This window comes from Rhinoderma darwinii, unplaced genomic scaffold, assembly GCF_050947455.1.
Source record: "Rhinoderma darwinii isolate aRhiDar2 unplaced genomic scaffold, aRhiDar2.hap1 Scaffold_442, whole genome shotgun sequence".
Lineage (NCBI taxonomy): Eukaryota > Metazoa > Chordata > Amphibia > Anura > Rhinodermatidae > Rhinoderma > Rhinoderma darwinii.
Window position 1 is genome coordinate 117,303 of NW_027463882.1, and position 17,629 is coordinate 134,931.

Below are 17,629 nucleotides of genomic sequence, written 5' to 3' on the forward strand. Positions count from 1 at the left end.
GGTGAAAAACAGTGCTTATTATTCAATGCTGACTATTACTAGTCAGAGATACTTGCTAGATCGATCGATCGAGCGAGCCAGCCATCAATTGACCTCTGGGTGGCCAAGAGGATTGGATACTCCTCTCTCCCTTATCAGCTGCCTTTGGTTTTGTGGCTTTCCTATGTGATGCTTTATCTCAATGTTAGTGCAGAGTGTAACGTAAAGTGTAGGACCTGTGCCTTTGCTGTACTATGTTGTGCTACTTTGAGCCTGTGTCAAAGATATTGATTGATTGGGCTGGTTGACGGTATACTGTATGCTTGTGATTTGACCACTGATTGTTAACAAAGCTGCTTTCAATCCAAAAAGGTGGATGCAGACAGGTGATCTTTGGCCTGCTTCGGACCAAAAACCAGGAAAAATCCTCAGCGACTTAGTAGGGCCTCTTGTGAGGGGAGCCTGTCTGGCAGGCGCTATGCAACTCATACTTACCTGGCAGGGGAGATACCATGATCATTAAGGTGGTTCTCCCAGGGTGAGGCTCAGCCATTGCACTTCGGGTGTGCTGACCCCTGCGATTTCCCCAAATGCGGGAAACTCGACTGCATAATTTGTGGTAGTGGGGGACTGCGTTTGCGCTTTCCCCTGATTTACTCTGGTGAAAAACAGTGCTTATTATTCAATGCTGACTATTACTAGTCAGAGATACTTGCTAGATCGAGCGAGCCAGCCATCAATTGACCTCTGGGTGGCCAAGAGGATTGGATACTCCTCTCTCCCTTATCAGCTGCCTTTGGTTTTGTGGCTTTCCTATGTGATGCTTTATCTCAATGTTAGTGCAGAGTGTAACGTAAAGTGTAGGACCTGTGCCTTTGCTGTACTATGTTGTGCTACTTTGAGCCTGTGTCAAAGATATTGATTGATTGGGCTGGTTGACGGTATACTGTATGCTTGTGATTTGACCACTGATTGTTAACAAAGCTGCTTTCAATCCAAAAAGGTGGATGCAGACAGGTGATCTTTGGCCTGCTTCGGACCAAAAACCAGGAAAAATCCTCAGCGACTTAGTAGGGCCTCTTGTGAGGGGAGCCTGTCTGGCAGGCGCTATGCAACTCATACTTACCTGGCAGGGGAGATACCATGATCACTAAGGTGGTTCTCCCAGGGTGAGGCTCATCCATTGCACTTCGGGTGTGCTGACCCCTGCGATTTCCCCAAATGCGGGAAACTCGACTGCATAATTTGTGGTAGTGGGGGACTGCGTTCGCGCTTTCCCCTGATTTACTCTGGTGAAAAACAGTGCTTATTATTCAATGCTGACTATTACTAGTCAGAGATACTTGCTAGATCGATCGATCGATCGAGCGAGCCAGCCATCAATTGACCTCTGGGTGGCCAAGAGGATTGGATACTCCTCTCTCCCTTATCAGCTGCCTTTGGTTTTGTGGCTTTCCTATGTGATGCTTTATCTCAATGTTAGTGCAGAGTGTAACGTAAAGTGTAGGACCTGTGCCTTTGCTGTACTATGTTGTGCTACTTTGAGCCTGTGTCAAAGATATTGATTGATTGGGCTGGTTGACGGTATACTGTATGCTTGTGATTTGACCACTGATTGTTAACAAAGCTGCTTTCAATCCAAAAAGGTGGATGCAGACAGGTGATCTTTGGCCTGCTTCGGACCAAAAACCAGGAAAAATCCTCAGCGACTTAGTAGGGCCTCTTGTGAGGGGAGCCTGTCTGGCAGGCGCTATGCAACTCATACTTACCTGGCAGGGGAGATACCATGATCATTAAGGTGGTTCTCCCAGGGTGAGGCTCATCCATTGCACTTCGGGTGTGCTGACCCCTGCGATTTCCCCAAATGCGGGAAACTCGACTGCATAATTTGTGGTAGTGGGGGACTGCGTTTGCGCTTTCCCCTGATTTACTCTGGTGAAAAACAGTGCTTATTATTCAATGCTGACTATTACTAGTCAGAGATACTTGCTAGATCGAGCGAGCCAGCCATCAATTGACCTCTGGGTGGCCAAGAGGATTGGATACTCCTCTCTCCCTTATCAGCTGCCTTTGGTTTTGTGGCTTTCCTATGTGATGCTTTATCTCAATGTTAGTGCAGAGTGTAACGTAAAGTGTAGGACCTGTGCCTTTGCTGTACTATGTTGTGCTACTTTGAGCCTGTGTCAAAGATATTGATTGATTGGGCTGGTTGACGGTATACTGTATGCTTGTGATTTGACCACTGATTGTTAACAAAGCTGCTTTCAATCCAAAAAGGTGGATGCAGACAGGTGATCTTTGGCCTGCTTCGGACCAAAAACCAGGAAAAATCCTCAGCGACTTAGTAGGGCCTCTTGTGAGGGGAGCCTGTCTGGCAGGCGCTATGCAACTCATACTTACCTGGCAGGGGAGATACCATGATCACTAAGGTGGTTCTCCCAGGGTGAGGCTCATCCATTGCACTTCGGGTGTGCTGACCCCTGCGATTTCCCCAAATGCGGGAAACTCGACTGCATAATTTGTGGTAGTGGGGGACTGCGTTCGCGCTTTCCCCTGATTTACTCTGGTGAAAAACAGTGCTTATTATTCAATGCTGACTATTACTAGTCAGAGATACTTGCTAGATCGATCGATCGAGCGAGCCAGCCATCAATTGACCTCTGGGTGGCCAAGAGGATTGGATACTCCTCTCTCCCTTATCAGCTGCCTTTGGTTTTGTGGCTTTCCTATGTGATGCTTTATCTCAATGTTAGTGCAGAGTGTAACGTAAAGTGTAGGACCTGTGCCTTTGCTGTACTATGTTGTGCTACTTTGAGCCTGTGTCAAAGATATTGATTGATTGGGCTGGTTGACGGTATACTGTATGCTTGTGATTTGACCACTGATTGTTAACAAAGCTGCTTTCAATCCAAAAAGGTGGATGCAGACAGGTGATCTTTGGCCTGCTTCGGACCAAAAACCAGGAAAAATCCTCAGCGACTTAGTAGGGCCTCTTGTGAGGGGAGCCTGTCTGGCAGGCGCTATGCAACTCATACTTACCTGGCAGGGGAGATACCATGATCACTAAGGTGGTTCTCCCAGGGTGAGGCTCATCCATTGCACTTCGGGTGTGCTGACCCCTGCGATTTCCCCAAATGCGGGAAACTCGACTGCATAATTTGTGGTAGTGGGGGACTGCGTTCGCGCTTTCCCCTGATTTACTCTGGTGAAAAACAGTGCTTATTATTCAATGCTGACTATTACTAGTCAGAGATACTTGCTAGATCGATCGATCGAGCTAGCCAGCCATCAATTGACCTCTGGGTGGCCAAGAGGATTGGATACTCCTCTCTCCCTTATCAGCTGCCTTTGGTTTTGTGGCTTTCCTATGTGATGCTTTATCTCAATGTTAGTGCAGAGTGTAACGTAAAGTGTAGGACCTGTGCCTATGTTGTGCTACTTTGAGCCTGTGTCAAAGATATTGATTGATTGGGCTGGTTGACGGTATACTGTATGCTTGTGATTTGACCACTGATTGTTAACAAAGCTGCTTTCAATCCAAAAAGGTGGATGCAGACAGGTGATCTTTGGCCTGCTTCGGACCAAAAACCAGGAAAAATCCTCAGCGACTTAGTAGGGCCTCTTGTGAGGGGAGCCTGTCTGGCAGGCGCTATGCAACTCATACTTACCTGGCAGGGGAGATACCATGATCACTAAGGTGGTTCTCCCAGGGTGAGGCTCATCCATTGCACTTCGGGTGTGCTGACCCCTGCGATTTCCCCAAATGTGGGAAACTCGACTGCATAATTTGTGGTAGTGGGGGACTGCGTTCGCGCTTTCCCCTGATTTACTCTGGTGAAAAACAGTGCTTATTATTCAATGCTGACTATTACTAGTCAGAGATACTTGCTAGATCGATCGATCGAGCGAGCCAGCCATCAATTGACCTCTGGGTGGCCAAGAGGATTGGATACTCCTCTCTCCCTTATCAGCTGCCTTTGGTTTTGTGGCTTTCCTATGTGATGCTTTATCTCAATGTTAGTGCAGAGTGTAACGTAAAGTGTAGGACCTGTGCCTTTGCTGTACTATGTTGTGCTACTTTGAGCCTGTGTCAAAGATATTGATTGATTGGGCTGGTTGACGGTATACTGTATGCTTGTGATTTGACCACTGATTGTTAACAAAGCTGCTTTCAATCCAAAAAGGTGGATGCAGACAGGTGATCTTTGGCCTGCTTCGGACCAAAAACCAGGAAAAATCCTCAGCGACTTAGTAGGGCCTCTTGTGAGGGGAGCCTGTCTGGCAGGCGCTATGCAACTCATACTTACCTGGCAGGGGAGATACCATGATCACTAAGGTGGTTCTCCCAGGGTGAGGCTCATCCATTGCACTTCGGGTGTGCTGACCCCTGCGATTTCCCCAAATGCGGGAAACTCGACTGCATAATTTGTGGTAGTGGGGGACTGCGTTCGCGCTTTCCCCTGATTTACTCTGGTGAAAAACAGTGCTTATTATTCAATGCTGACTATTACTAGTCAGAGATACTTGCTAGATCGATCGATCGAGCGAGCCAGCCATCAATTGACCTCTGGGTGGCCAAGAGGATTGGATACTCCTCTCTCCCTTATCAGCTGCCTTTGGTTTTGTGGCTTTCCTATGTGATGCTTTATCTCAATGTTAGTGCAGAGTGTAACGTAAAGTGTAGGACCTGTGCCTATGTTGTGCTACTTTGAGCCTGTGTCAAAGATATTGATTGATTGGGCTGGTTGACGGTATACTGTATGCTTGTGATTTGACCACTGATTGTTAACAAAGCTGCTTTCAATCCAAAAAGGTGGATGCAGACAGGTGATCTTTGGCCTGCTTCGGACCAAAAACCAGGAAAAATCCTCAGCGACTTAGTAGGGCCTCTTGTGAGGGGAGCCTGTCTGGCAGGCGCTATGCAACTCATACTTACCTGGCAGGGGAGATACCATGATCACTAAGGTGGTTCTCCCAGGGTGAGGCTCATCCATTGCACTTCGGGTGTGCTGACCCCTGCGATTTCCCCAAATGTGGGAAACTCGACTGCATAATTTGTGGTAGTGGGGGACTGCGTTCGCGCTTTCCCCTGATTTACTCTGGTGAAAAACAGTGCTTATTATTCAATGCTGACTATTACTAGTCAGAGATACTTGCTAGATCGATCGATCGAGCGAGCCAGCCATCAATTGACCTCTGGGTGGCCAAGAGGATTGGATACTCCTCTCTCCCTTATCAGCTGCCTTTGGTTTTGTGGCTTTCCTATGTGATGCTTTATCTCAATGTTAGTGCAGAGTGTAACGTAAAGTGTAGGACCTGTGCCTTTGCTGTACTATGTTGTGCTACTTTGAGCCTGTGTCAAAGATATTGATTGATTGGGCTGGTTGACGGTATACTGTATGCTTGTGATTTGACCACTGATTGTTAACAAAGCTGCTTTCAATCCAAAAAGGTGGATGCAGACAGGTGATCTTTGGCCTGCTTCAGACCAAAAACCAGGAAAAATCCTCAGCGACTTAGTAGGGCCTCTTGTGAGGGGAGCCTGTCTGGCAGGCGCTATGCAACTCATACTTACCTGGCAGGGGAGATACCATGATCACTAAGGTGGTTCTCCCAGGGTGAGGCTCATCCATTGCACTTCGGGTGTGCTGACCCCTGCGATTTCCCCAAATGCGGGAAACTCGACTGCATAATTTGTGGTAGTGGGGGACTGCGTTCGCGCTTTCCCCTGATTTACTCTGGTGAAAAACAGTGCTTATTATTCAATGCTGACTATTACTAGTCAGAGATACTTGCTAGATCGATCGATCGAGCGAGCCAGCCATCAATTGACCTCTGGGTGGCCAAGAGGATTGGATACTCCTCTCTCCCTTATCAGCTGCCTTTGGTTTTGTGGCTTTCCTATGTGATGCTTTATCTCAATGTTAGTGCAGAGTGTAACGTAAAGTGTAGGACCTGTGCCTTTGCTGTACTATGTTGTGCTACTTTGAGCCTGTGTCAAAGATATTGATTGATTGGGCTGGTTGACGGTATACTGTATGCTTGTGATTTGACCACTGATTGTTAACAAAGCTGCTTTCAATCCAAAAAGGTGGATGCAGACAGGTGATCTTTGGCCTGCTTCGGACCAAAAACCAGGAAAAATCCTCAGCGACTTAGTAGGGCCTCTTGTGAGGGGAGCCTGTCTGGCAGGCGCTATGCAACTCATACTTACCTGGCAGGGGAGATACCATGATCACTAAGGTGGTTCTCCCAGGGTGAGGCTCATCCATTGCACTTCGGGTGTGCTGACCCCTGCGATTTCCCCAAATGCGGGAAACTCGACTGCATAATTTGTGGTAGTGGGGGACTGCGTTCGCGCTTTCTCCTGATTTACTCTGGTGAAAAACAGTGCTTATTATTCAATGCTGACTATTACTAGTCAGAGATACTTGCTAGATCGATCGATCGAGCGAGCCAGCCATCAATTGACCTCTGGGTGGCCAAGAGGATTGGATACTCCTCTCTCCCTTATCAGCTGCCTTTGGTTTTGTGGCTTTCCTATGTGATGCTTTATCTCAATGTTAGTGCAGAGTGTAACGTAAAGTGTAGGACCTGTGCCTTTGCTGTACTATGTTGTGCTACTTTGAGCCTGTGTCAAAGATATTGATTGATTGGGCTGGTTGACGGTATACTGTATGCTTGTGATTTGACCACTGATTGTTAACAAAGCTGCTTTCAATCCAAAAAGGTGGATGCAGACAGGTGATCTTTGGCCTGCTTCGGACCAAAAACCAGGAAAAATCCTCAGCGACTTAGTAGGGCCTCTTGTGAGGGGAGCCTGTCTGGCAGGCGCTATGCAACTCATACTTACCTGGCAGGGGAGATACCATGATCACTAAGGTGGTTCTCCCAGGGTGAGGCTCATCCATTGCACTTCGGGTGTGCTGACCCCTGCGATTTCCCCAAATGCGGGAAACTCGACTGCATAATTTGTGGTAGTGGGGGACTGCGTTCGCGCTTTCCCCTGATTTACTCTGGTGAAAAACAGTGCTTATTAATCAATGCTGACTATTACTAGTCAGAGATACTTGCTAGATCGATCGATCGAGCGAGCCAGCCATCAATTGACCTCTGGGTGGCCAAGAGGATTGGATACTCCTCTCTCCCTTATCAGCTGCCTTTGGTTTTGTGGCTTTCCTATGTGATGCTTTATCTCAATGTTAGTGCAGAGTGTAACGTAAAGTGTAGGACCTGTGCCTTTGCTGTACTATGTTGTGCTACTTTGAGCCTGTGTCAAAGATATTGATTGATTGGGCTGGTTGACGGTATACTGTATGCTTGTGATTTGACCACTGATTGTTAACAAAGCTGCTTTCAATCCAAAAAGGTGGATGCAGACAGGTGATCTTTGGCCTGCTTCGGACCAAAAACCAGGAAAAATCCTCAGCGACTTAGTAGGGCCTCTTGTGAGGGGAGCCTGTCTGGCAGGCGCTATGCAACTCATACTTACCTGGCAGGGGAGATACCATGATCACTAAGGTGGTTCTCCCAGGGTGAGGCTCATCCATTGCACTTCGGGTGTGCTGACCCCTGCGATTTCCCCAAATGCGGGAAACTCGACTGCATAATTTGTGGTAGTGGGGGACTGCGTTCGCGCTTTCCCCTGATTTACTCTGGTGAAAAACAGTGCTTATTATTCAATGCTGACTATTACTAGTCAGAGATACTTGCTAGATCGATCGATCGAGCGAGCCAGCCATCAATTGACCTCTGGGTGGCCAAGAGGATTGGATACTCCTCTCTCCCTTATCAGCTGCCTTTGGTTTTGTGGCTTTCCTATGTGATGCTTTATCTCAATGTTAGTGCAGAGTGTAACGTAAAGTGTAGGACCTGTGCCTTTGCTGTACTATGTTGTGCTACTTTGAGCCTGTGTCAAAGATATTGATTGATTGGGCTGGTTGACGGTATACTGTATGCTTGTGATTTGACCACTGATTGTTAACAAAGCTGCTTTCAATCCAAAAAGGTGGATGCAGACAGGTGATCTTTGGCCTGCTTCGGACCAAAAACCAGGAAAAATCCTCAGCGACTTAGTAGGGCCTCTTGTGAGGGGAGCCTGTCTGGCAGGCGCTATGCAACTCATACTTACCTGGCAGGGGAGATACCATGATCACTAAGGTGGTTCTCCCAGGGTGAGGCTCATCCATTGCACTTCGGGTGTGCTGACCCCTGCGATTTCCCCAAATGCGGGAAACTCGACTGCATAATTTGTGGTAGTGGGGGACTGCGTTCGCGCTTTCCCCTGATTTACTCTGGTGAAAAACAGTGCTTATTAATCAATGCTGACTATTACTAGTCAGAGATACTTGCTAGATCGATCGATCGAGCGAGCCAGCCATCAATTGACCTCTGGGTGGCCAAGAGGATTGGATACTCCTCTCTCCCTTATCAGCTGCCTTTGGTTTTGTGGCTTTCCTATGTGATGCTTTATCTCAATGTTAGTGCAGAGTGTAACGTAAAGTGTAGGACCTGTGCCTTTGCTGTACTATGTTGTGCTACTTTGAGCCTGTGTCAAAGATATTGATTGATTGGGCTGGTTGACGGTATACTGTATGCTTGTGATTTGACCACTGATTGTTAACAAAGCTGCTTTCAATCCAAAAAGGTGGATGCAGACAGGTGATCTTTGGCCTGCTTCGGACCAAAAACCAGGAAAAATCCTCAGCGACTTAGTAGGGCCTCTTGTGAGGGGAGCCTGTCTGGCAGGCGCTATGCAACTCATACTTACCTGGCAGGGGAGATACCATGATCACTAAGGTGGTTCTCCCAGGGTGAGGCTCATCCATTGCACTTCGGGTGTGCTGACCCCTGCGATTTCCCCAAATGTGGGAAACTCGACTGCATAATTTGTGGTAGTGGGGGACTGCGTTCGCGCTTTCCCCTGATTTACTCTGGTGAAAAACAGTGCTTATTATTCAATGCTGACTATTACTAGTCAGAGATACTTGCTAGATCGATCGATCGAGCGAGCCAGCCATCAATTGACCTCTGGGTGGCCAAGAGGATTGGATACTCCTCTCTCCCTTATCAGCTGCCTTTGGTTTTGTGGCTTTCCTATGTGATGCTTTATCTCAATGTTAGTGCAGAGTGTAACGTAAAGTGTAGGACCTGTGCCTTTGCTGTACTATGTTGTGCTACTTTGAGCCTGTGTCAAAGATATTGATTGATTGGGCTGGTTGACGGTATACTGTATGCTTGTGATTTGACCACTGATTGTTAACAAAGCTGCTTTCAATCCAAAAAGGTGGATGCAGACAGGTGATCTTTGGCCTGCTTCGGACCAAAAACCAGGAAAAATCCTCAGCGACTTAGTAGGGCCTCTTGTGAGGGGAGCCTGTCTGGCAGGCGCTATGCAACTCATACTTACCTGGCAGGGGAGATACCATGATCACTAAGGTGGTTCTCCCAGGGTGAGGCTCATCCATTGCACTTCGGGTGTGCTGACCCCTGCGATTTCCCCAAATGCGGGAAACTCGACTGCATAATTTGTGGTAGTGGGGGACTGCGTTCGCGCTTTCCCCTGATTTACTCTGGTGAAAAACAGTGCTTATTATTCAATGCTGACTATTACTAGTCAGAGATACTTGCTAGATCGATCGATCGAGCTAGCCAGCCATCAATTGACCTCTGGGTGGCCAAGAGGATTGGATACTCCTCTCTCCCTTATCAGCTGCCTTTGGTTTTGTGGCTTTCCTATGTGATGCTTTATCTCAATGTTAGTGCAGAGTGTAACGTAAAGTGTAGGACCTGTGCCTATGTTGTGCTACTTTGAGCCTGTGTCAAAGATATTGATTGATTGGGCTGGTTGACGGTATACTGTATGCTTGTGATTTGACCACTGATTGTTAACAAAGCTGCTTTCAATCCAAAAAGGTGGATGCAGACAGGTGATCTTTGGCCTGCTTCGGACCAAAAACCAGGAAAAATCCTCAGCGACTTAGTAGGGCCTCTTGTGAGGGGAGCCTGTCTGGCAGGCGCTATGCAACTCATACTTACCTGGCAGGGGAGATACCATGATCACTAAGGTGGTTCTCCCAGGGTGAGGCTCATCCATTGCACTTCGGGTGTGCTGACCCCTGCGATTTCCCCAAATGTGGGAAACTCGACTGCATAATTTGTGGTAGTGGGGGACTGCGTTCGCGCTTTCCCCTGATTTACTCTGGTGAAAAACAGTGCTTATTATTCAATGCTGACTATTACTAGTCAGAGATACTTGCTAGATCGATCGATCGAGCGAGCCAGCCATCAATTGACCTCTGGGTGGCCAAGAGGATTGGATACTCCTCTCTCCCTTATCAGCTGCCTTTGGTTTTGTGGCTTTCCTATGTGATGCTTTATCTCAATGTTAGTGCAGAGTGTAACGTAAAGTGTAGGACCTGTGCCTTTGCTGTACTATGTTGTGCTACTTTGAGCCTGTGTCAAAGATATTGATTGATTGGGCTGGTTGACGGTATACTGTATGCTTGTGATTTGACCACTGATTGTTAACAAAGCTGCTTTCAATCCAAAAAGGTGGATGCAGACAGGTGATCTTTGGCCTGCTTCGGACCAAAAACCAGGAAAAATCCTCAGCGACTTAGTAGGGCCTCTTGTGAGGGGAGCCTGTCTGGCAGGCGCTATGCAACTCATACTTACCTGGCAGGGGAGATACCATGATCACTAAGGTGGTTCTCCCAGGGTGAGGCTCATCCATTGCACTTCGGGTGTGCTGACCCCTGCGATTTCCCCAAATGCGGGAAACTCGACTGCATAATTTGTGGTAGTGGGGGACTGCGTTCGCGCTTTCCCCTGATTTACTCTGGTGAAAAACAGTGCTTATTATTCAATGCTGACTATTACTAGTCAGAGATACTTGCTAGATCGATCGATCGAGCGAGCCAGCCATCAATTGACCTCTGGGTGGCCAAGAGGATTGGATACTCCTCTCTCCCTTATCAGCTGCCTTTGGTTTTGTGGCTTTCCTATGTGATGCTTTATCTCAATGTTAGTGCAGAGTGTAACGTAAAGTGTAGGACCTGTGCCTTTGCTGTACTATGTTGTGCTACTTTGAGCCTGTGTCAAAGATATTGATTGATTGGGCTGGTTGACGGTATACTGTATGCTTGTGATTTGACCACTGATTGTTAACAAAGCTGCTTTCAATCCAAAAAGGTGGATGCAGACAGGTGATCTTTGGCCTGCTTCAGACCAAAAACCAGGAAAAATCCTCAGCGACTTAGTAGGGCCTCTTGTGAGGGGAGCCTGTCTGGCAGGCGCTATGCAACTCATACTTACCTGGCAGGGGAGATACCATGATCACTAAGGTGGTTCTCCCAGGGTGAGGCTCATCCATTGCACTTCGGGTGTGCTGACCCCTGCGATTTCCCCAAATGCGGGAAACTCGACTGCATAATTTGTGGTAGTGGGGGACTGCGTTCGCGCTTTCCCCTGATTTACTCTGGTGAAAAACAGTGCTTATTATTCAATGCTGACTATTACTAGTCAGAGATACTTGCTAGATCGATCGATCGAGCGAGCCAGCCATCAATTGACCTCTGGGTGGCCAAGAGGATTGGATACTCCTCTCTCCCTTATCAGCTGCCTTTGGTTTTGTGGCTTTCCTATGTGATGCTTTATCTCAATGTTAGTGCAGAGTGTAACGTAAAGTGTAGGACCTGTGCCTTTGCTGTACTATGTTGTGCTACTTTGAGCCTGTGTCAAAGATATTGATTGATTGGGCTGGTTGACGGTATACTGTATGCTTGTGATTTGACCACTGATTGTTAACAAAGCTGCTTTCAATCCAAAAAGGTGGATGCAGACAGGTGATCTTTGGCCTGCTTCAGACCAAAAACCAGGAAAAATCCTCAGCGACTTAGTAGGGCCTCTTGTGAGGGGAGCCTGTCTGGCAGGCGCTATGCAACTCATACTTACCTGGCAGGGGAGATACCATGATCACTAAGGTGGTTCTCCCAGGGTGAGGCTCATCCATTGCACTTCGGGTGTGCTGACCCCTGCGATTTCCCCAAATGCGGGAAACTCGACTGCATAATTTGTGGTAGTGGGGGACTGCGTTCGCGCTTTCCCCTGATTTACTCTGGTGAAAAACAGTGCTTATTATTCAATGCTGACTATTACTAGTCAGAGATACTTGCTAGATCGATCGATCGAGCGAGCCAGCCATCAATTGACCTCTGGGTGGCCAAGAGGATTGGATACTCCTCTCTCCCTTATCAGCTGCCTTTGGTTTTGTGGCTTTCCTATGTGATGCTTTATCTCAATGTTAGTGCAGAGTGTAACGTAAAGTGTAGGACCTGTGCCTTTGCTGTACTATGTTGTGCTACTTTGAGCCTGTGTCAAAGATATTGATTGATTGGGCTGGTTGACGGTATACTGTATGCTTGTGATTTGACCACTGATTGTTAACAAAGCTGCTTTCAATCCAAAAAGGTGGATGCAGACAGGTGATCTTTGGCCTGCTTCGGACCAAAAACCAGGAAAAATCCTCAGCGACTTAGTAGGGCCTCTTGTGAGGGGAGCCTGTCTGGCAGGCGCTATGCAACTCATACTTACCTGGCAGGGGAGATACCATGATCACTAAGGTGGTTCTCCCAGGGTGAGGCTCATCCATTGCACTTCGGGTGTGCTGACCCCTGCGATTTCCCCAAATGCGGGAAACTCGACTGCATAATTTGTGGTAGTGGGGGACTGCGTTCGCGCTTTCTCCTGATTTACTCTGGTGAAAAACAGTGCTTATTATTCAATGCTGACTATTACTAGTCAGAGATACTTGCTAGATCGATCGATCGAGCGAGCCAGCCATCAATTGACCTCTGGGTGGCCAAGAGGATTGGATACTCCTCTCTCCCTTATCAGCTGCCTTTGGTTTTGTGGCTTTCCTATGTGATGCTTTATCTCAATGTTAGTGCAGAGTGTAACGTAAAGTGTAGGACCTGTGCCTTTGCTGTACTATGTTGTGCTACTTTGAGCCTGTGTCAAAGATATTGATTGATTGGGCTGGTTGACGGTATACTGTATGCTTGTGATTTGACCACTGATTGTTAACAAAGCTGCTTTCAATCCAAAAAGGTGGATGCAGACAGGTGATCTTTGGCCTGCTTCGGACCAAAAACCAGGAAAAATCCTCAGCGACTTAGTAGGGCCTCTTGTGAGGGGAGCCTGTCTGGCAGGCGCTATGCAACTCATACTTACCTGGCAGGGGAGATACCATGATCACTAAGGTGGTTCTCCCAGGGTGAGGCTCATCCATTGCACTTCGGGTGTGCTGACCCCTGCGATTTCCCCAAATGCGGGAAACTCGACTGCATAATTTGTGGTAGTGGGGGACTGCGTTCGCGCTTTCCCCTGATTTACTCTGGTGAAAAACAGTGCTTATTAATCAATGCTGACTATTACTAGTCAGAGATACTTGCTAGATCGATCGATCGAGCGAGCCAGCCATCAATTGACCTCTGGGTGGCCAAGAGGATTGGATACTCCTCTCTCCCTTATCAGCTGCCTTTGGTTTTGTGGCTTTCCTATGTGATGCTTTATCTCAATGTTAGTGCAGAGTGTAACGTAAAGTGTAGGACCTGTGCCTTTGCTGTACTATGTTGTGCTACTTTGAGCCTGTGTCAAAGATATTGATTGATTGGGCTGGTTGACGGTATACTGTATGCTTGTGATTTGACCACTGATTGTTAACAAAGCTGCTTTCAATCCAAAAAGGTGGATGCAGACAGGTGATCTTTGGCCTGCTTCGGACCAAAAACCAGGAAAAATCCTCAGCGACTTAGTAGGGCCTCTTGTGAGGGGAGCCTGTCTGGCAGGCGCTATGCAACTCATACTTACCTGGCAGGGGAGATACCATGATCATTAAGGTGGTTCTCCCAGGGTGAGGCTCATCCATTGCACTTTGGGTGTGCTGACCCCTGCGATTTCCCCAAATGCGGGAAACTCGACTGCATAATTTGTGGTAGTGGGGGACTGCGTTCGCGCTTTCCCCTGATTTACTCTGGTGAAAAACAGTGCTTATTATTCAATGCTGACTGTTACTAGTCAGAGGTACTTGTATGCTTGTGATTTAACCACCGATTGTCAACAAAGCTGTTTTTCAATCCAAAATGTGGTACATTATCTCTTTATATTTAGCTGTATACGCAGCCTTTGTCTCCCCCTCGTGGATGAACAACAGTGTGATCAGTGAAGTTTCTTTTTCTGCTGGGCTTCGAGAAGTCAGGGCATGGCGAGCCTTTCCCTAACCTAACCTATCCTTCCTCTCTGTCTCACAGGTGACGGCATGCAAATGTGGGGACTGCTTCATCGGCACGGCAATGCTCTGACCAGAAGCCGCCGCCCCATATGCTAATACCCTGGTTGCTGTGCATCTTGGAAGTGCTTAGACTTGAGCCTGTGTCTTATGGAATTTGGGGTGCCTGCACACCCCTGGCTCCGTACAATGAGGTGCATCCGTTTTTTGGCGCAGTTGGATCCAGACAGGTGATCTTTGGCCTGCTTCGGACCAAAAACCAGGAAAAATCCTCAGCGACTTAGTAGGGCCTCTTGTGAGGGGAGCCTGTCTGGCAGGCGCTATGCAACTCATACTTACCTGGCAGGGGAGATACCATGATCACTAAGGTGGTTCTCCCAGGGTGAGGCTCATCCATTGCACTTCGGGTGTGCTGACCCCTGCGATTTCCCCAAATGCGGGAAACTCGACTGCATAATTTGTGGTAGTGGGGGACTGCGTTCGCGCTTTCCCCTGATTTACTCTGGTGAAAAACAGTGCTTATTATTCAATGCTGACTATTACTAGTCAGAGATACTTGCTAGATCGATCGATCGAGCTAGCCAGCCATCAATTGACCTCTGGGTGGCCAAGAGGATTGGATACTCCTCTCTCCCTTATCAGCTGCCTTTGGTTTTGTGGCTTTCCTATGTGATGCTTTATCTCAATGTTAGTGCAGAGTGTAACGTAAAGTGTAGGACCTGTGCCTTTGCTGTACTATGTTGTGCTACTTTGAGCCTGTGTCAAAGATATTGATTGATTGGGCTGGTTGACGGTATACTGTATGCTTGTGATTTGACCACTGATTGTTAACAAAGCTGCTTTCAATCCAAAAAGGTGGATGCAGACAGGTGATCTTTGGCCTGCTTCGGACCAAAAACCAGGAAAAATCCTCAGCGACTTAGTAGGGCCTCTTGTGAGGGGAGCCTGTCTGGCAGGCGCTATGCAACTCATACTTACCTGGCAGGGGAGATACCATGATCACTAAGGTGGTTCTCCCAGGGTGAGGCTCATCCATTGCACTTCGGGTGTGCTGACCCCTGCGATTTCCCCAAATGCGGGAAACTCGACTGCATAATTTGTGGTAGTGGGGGACTGCGTTCGCGCTTTCCCCTGATTTACTCTGGTGAAAAACAGTGCTTATTAATCAATGCTGACTATTACTAGTCAGAGATACTTGCTAGATCGATCGATCGAGCGAGCCAGCCATCAATTGACCTCTGGGTGGCCAAGAGGATTGGATACTCCTCTCTCCCTTATCAGCTGCCTTTGGTTTTGTGGCTTTCCTATGTGATGCTTTATCTCAATGTTAGTGCAGAGTGTAACGTAAAGTGTAGGACCTGTGCCTTTGCTGTACTATGTTGTGCTACTTTGAGCCTGTGTCAAAGATATTGATTGATTGGGCTGGTTGACGGTATACTGTATGCTTGTGATTTGACCACTGATTGTTAACAAAGCTGCTTTCAATCCAAAAAGGTGGATGCAGACAGGTGATCTTTGGCCTGCTTCGGACCAAAAACCAGGAAAAATCCTCAGCGACTTAGTAGGGCCTCTTGTGAGGGGAGCCTGTCTGGCAGGCGCTATGCAACTCATACTTACCTGGCAGGGGAGATACCATGATCATTAAGGTGGTTCTCCCAGGGTGAGGCTCATCCATTGCACTTTGGGTGTGCTGACCCCTGCGATTTCCCCAAATGCGGGAAACTCGACTGCATAATTTGTGGTAGTGGGGGACTGCGTTCGCGCTTTCCCCTGATTTACTCTGGTGAAAAACAGTGCTTATTATTCAATGCTGACTGTTACTAGTCAGAGGTACTTGTATGCTTGTGATTTAACCACCGATTGTCAACAAAGCTGTTTTTCAATCCAAAATGTGGTACATTATCTCTTTATATTTAGCTGTATACGCAGCCTTTGTCTCCCCCTCGTGGATGAACAACAGTGTGATCAGTGAAGTTTCTTTTTCTGCTGGGCTTCGAGAAGTCAGGGCATGGCGAGCCTTTCCCTAACCTAACCTATCCTTCCTCTCTGTCTCACAGGTGACGGCATGCAAATGTGGGGACTGCTTCATCGGCACGGCAATGCTCTGACCAGAAGCCGCCGCCCCATATGCTAATACCCTGGTTGCTGTGCATCTTGGAAGTGCTTAGACTTGAGCCTGTGTCTTATGGAATTTGGGGTGCCTGCACACCCCTGGCTCCGTACAATGAGGTGCATCCGTTTTTTGGCGCAGTTGGATCCAGACAGGTGATCTTTGGCCTGCTTCGGACCAAAAACCAGGAAAAATCCTCAGCGACTTAGTAGGGCCTCTTGTGAGGGGAGCCTGTCTGGCAGGCGCTATGCAACTCATACTTACCTGGCAGGGGAGATACCATGATCACTAAGGTGGTTCTCCCAGGGTGAGGCTCATCCATTGCACTTCGGGTGTGCTGACCCCTGCGATTTCCCCAAATGCGGGAAACTCGACTGCATAATTTGTGGTAGTGGGGGACTGCGTTCGCGCTTTCCCCTGATTTACTCTGGTGAAAAACAGTGCTTATTATTCAATGCTGACTATTACTAGTCAGAGATACTTGCTAGATCGATCGATCGAGCGAGCCAGCCATCAATTGACCTCTGGGTGGCCAAGAGGATTGGATACTCCTCTCTCCCTTATCAGCTGCCTTTGGTTTTGTGGCTTTCCTATGTGATGCTTTATCTCAATGTTAGTGCAGAGTGTAACGTAAAGTGTAGGACCTGTGCCTTTGCTGTACTATGTTGTGCTACTTTGAGCCTGTGTCAAAGATATTGATTGATTGGGCTGGTTGACGGTATACTGTATGCTTGTGATTTGACCACTGATTGTTAACAAAGCTGCTTTCAATCCAAAAAGGTGGATGCAGACAGGTGATCTTTGGCCTGCTTCGGACCAAAAACCAGGAAAAATCCTCAGCGACTTAGTAGGGCCTCTTGTGAGGGGAGCCTGTCTGGCAGGCGCTATGCAACTCATACTTACCTGGCAGGGGAGATACCATGATCACTAAGGTGGTTCTCCCAGGGTGAGGCTCATCCATTGCACTTCGGGTGTGCTGACCCCTGCGATTTCCCCAAATGCGGGAAACTCGACTGCATAATTTGTGGTAGTGGGGGACTGCGTTCGCGCTTTCCCCTGATTTACTCTGGTGAAAAACAGTGCTTATTATTCAATGCTGACTATTACTAGTCAGAGATACTTGCTAGATCGATCGATCGAGCGAGCCAGCCATCAATTGACCTCTGGGTGGCCAAGAGGATTGGATACTCCTCTCTCCCTTATCAGCTGCCTTTGGTTTTGTGGCTTTCCTATGTGATGCTTTATCTCAA

General features: G+C 47.8%; 27 non-coding genes across 27 annotated transcripts; all 27 read left to right on the plus strand.

The window, feature by feature from the left end:
- The first annotated feature begins 466 nt into the window (after positions 1-466).
- Positions 467-630, plus strand: LOC142714591 (U1 spliceosomal RNA). The gene has a single exon (XR_012870747.1). It is a non-coding gene; the product is annotated as a U1 spliceosomal RNA (small nuclear RNA).
- A 467-nt stretch (positions 631-1,097) lies between these two features.
- On the plus strand, positions 1,098-1,261 carry LOC142714360 (U1 spliceosomal RNA). The gene has a single exon (XR_012870537.1). It is a non-coding gene; the product is annotated as a U1 spliceosomal RNA (small nuclear RNA).
- A 479-nt stretch (positions 1,262-1,740) lies between these two features.
- LOC142714527 (U1 spliceosomal RNA) lies at positions 1,741-1,904 on the plus strand. Its single transcript, XR_012870688.1, has one exon. It is a non-coding gene; the product is annotated as a U1 spliceosomal RNA (small nuclear RNA).
- Positions 1,905-2,371: 467 nt separating this feature from the next.
- LOC142714361 (U1 spliceosomal RNA) lies at positions 2,372-2,535 on the plus strand. The gene has a single exon (XR_012870538.1). It is a non-coding gene; the product is annotated as a U1 spliceosomal RNA (small nuclear RNA).
- A 475-nt stretch (positions 2,536-3,010) lies between these two features.
- Positions 3,011-3,174, plus strand: LOC142714363 (U1 spliceosomal RNA). Its single transcript, XR_012870539.1, has one exon. It is a non-coding gene; the product is annotated as a U1 spliceosomal RNA (small nuclear RNA).
- Positions 3,175-3,639: 465 nt separating this feature from the next.
- On the plus strand, positions 3,640-3,803 carry LOC142714279 (U1 spliceosomal RNA). The gene has a single exon (XR_012870463.1). It is a non-coding gene; the product is annotated as a U1 spliceosomal RNA (small nuclear RNA).
- A 475-nt stretch (positions 3,804-4,278) lies between these two features.
- On the plus strand, positions 4,279-4,442 carry LOC142714364 (U1 spliceosomal RNA). Its single transcript, XR_012870540.1, has one exon. It is a non-coding gene; the product is annotated as a U1 spliceosomal RNA (small nuclear RNA).
- Positions 4,443-4,907: 465 nt separating this feature from the next.
- Positions 4,908-5,071, plus strand: LOC142714402 (U1 spliceosomal RNA). The gene has a single exon (XR_012870574.1). It is a non-coding gene; the product is annotated as a U1 spliceosomal RNA (small nuclear RNA).
- Positions 5,072-5,546: 475 nt separating this feature from the next.
- Positions 5,547-5,710, plus strand: LOC142714365 (U1 spliceosomal RNA). The gene has a single exon (XR_012870541.1). It is a non-coding gene; the product is annotated as a U1 spliceosomal RNA (small nuclear RNA).
- A 475-nt stretch (positions 5,711-6,185) lies between these two features.
- Positions 6,186-6,349, plus strand: LOC142714615 (U1 spliceosomal RNA). Its single transcript, XR_012870769.1, has one exon. It is a non-coding gene; the product is annotated as a U1 spliceosomal RNA (small nuclear RNA).
- A 475-nt stretch (positions 6,350-6,824) lies between these two features.
- LOC142714366 (U1 spliceosomal RNA) lies at positions 6,825-6,988 on the plus strand. Its single transcript, XR_012870542.1, has one exon. It is a non-coding gene; the product is annotated as a U1 spliceosomal RNA (small nuclear RNA).
- A 475-nt stretch (positions 6,989-7,463) lies between these two features.
- On the plus strand, positions 7,464-7,627 carry LOC142714367 (U1 spliceosomal RNA). Its single transcript, XR_012870543.1, has one exon. It is a non-coding gene; the product is annotated as a U1 spliceosomal RNA (small nuclear RNA).
- Positions 7,628-8,102: 475 nt separating this feature from the next.
- LOC142714368 (U1 spliceosomal RNA) lies at positions 8,103-8,266 on the plus strand. Its single transcript, XR_012870544.1, has one exon. It is a non-coding gene; the product is annotated as a U1 spliceosomal RNA (small nuclear RNA).
- Positions 8,267-8,741: 475 nt separating this feature from the next.
- On the plus strand, positions 8,742-8,905 carry LOC142714525 (U1 spliceosomal RNA). Its single transcript, XR_012870686.1, has one exon. It is a non-coding gene; the product is annotated as a U1 spliceosomal RNA (small nuclear RNA).
- A 475-nt stretch (positions 8,906-9,380) lies between these two features.
- On the plus strand, positions 9,381-9,544 carry LOC142714369 (U1 spliceosomal RNA). The gene has a single exon (XR_012870545.1). It is a non-coding gene; the product is annotated as a U1 spliceosomal RNA (small nuclear RNA).
- A 465-nt stretch (positions 9,545-10,009) lies between these two features.
- Positions 10,010-10,173, plus strand: LOC142714631 (U1 spliceosomal RNA). The gene has a single exon (XR_012870779.1). It is a non-coding gene; the product is annotated as a U1 spliceosomal RNA (small nuclear RNA).
- A 475-nt stretch (positions 10,174-10,648) lies between these two features.
- LOC142714371 (U1 spliceosomal RNA) lies at positions 10,649-10,812 on the plus strand. Its single transcript, XR_012870547.1, has one exon. It is a non-coding gene; the product is annotated as a U1 spliceosomal RNA (small nuclear RNA).
- A 475-nt stretch (positions 10,813-11,287) lies between these two features.
- LOC142714372 (U1 spliceosomal RNA) lies at positions 11,288-11,451 on the plus strand. Its single transcript, XR_012870548.1, has one exon. It is a non-coding gene; the product is annotated as a U1 spliceosomal RNA (small nuclear RNA).
- Positions 11,452-11,926: 475 nt separating this feature from the next.
- Positions 11,927-12,090, plus strand: LOC142714374 (U1 spliceosomal RNA). Its single transcript, XR_012870549.1, has one exon. It is a non-coding gene; the product is annotated as a U1 spliceosomal RNA (small nuclear RNA).
- A 475-nt stretch (positions 12,091-12,565) lies between these two features.
- Positions 12,566-12,729, plus strand: LOC142714619 (U1 spliceosomal RNA). Its single transcript, XR_012870771.1, has one exon. It is a non-coding gene; the product is annotated as a U1 spliceosomal RNA (small nuclear RNA).
- A 475-nt stretch (positions 12,730-13,204) lies between these two features.
- On the plus strand, positions 13,205-13,368 carry LOC142714375 (U1 spliceosomal RNA). Its single transcript, XR_012870550.1, has one exon. It is a non-coding gene; the product is annotated as a U1 spliceosomal RNA (small nuclear RNA).
- Positions 13,369-13,843: 475 nt separating this feature from the next.
- LOC142714630 (U1 spliceosomal RNA) lies at positions 13,844-14,007 on the plus strand. The gene has a single exon (XR_012870778.1). It is a non-coding gene; the product is annotated as a U1 spliceosomal RNA (small nuclear RNA).
- Positions 14,008-14,600: 593 nt separating this feature from the next.
- On the plus strand, positions 14,601-14,764 carry LOC142714376 (U1 spliceosomal RNA). The gene has a single exon (XR_012870551.1). It is a non-coding gene; the product is annotated as a U1 spliceosomal RNA (small nuclear RNA).
- A 475-nt stretch (positions 14,765-15,239) lies between these two features.
- On the plus strand, positions 15,240-15,403 carry LOC142714377 (U1 spliceosomal RNA). Its single transcript, XR_012870552.1, has one exon. It is a non-coding gene; the product is annotated as a U1 spliceosomal RNA (small nuclear RNA).
- Positions 15,404-15,878: 475 nt separating this feature from the next.
- LOC142714632 (U1 spliceosomal RNA) lies at positions 15,879-16,042 on the plus strand. Its single transcript, XR_012870780.1, has one exon. It is a non-coding gene; the product is annotated as a U1 spliceosomal RNA (small nuclear RNA).
- A 593-nt stretch (positions 16,043-16,635) lies between these two features.
- LOC142714378 (U1 spliceosomal RNA) lies at positions 16,636-16,799 on the plus strand. The gene has a single exon (XR_012870553.1). It is a non-coding gene; the product is annotated as a U1 spliceosomal RNA (small nuclear RNA).
- Positions 16,800-17,274: 475 nt separating this feature from the next.
- Positions 17,275-17,438, plus strand: LOC142714379 (U1 spliceosomal RNA). Its single transcript, XR_012870554.1, has one exon. It is a non-coding gene; the product is annotated as a U1 spliceosomal RNA (small nuclear RNA).
- The last annotated feature ends 191 nt before the right edge of the window (positions 17,439-17,629 follow it).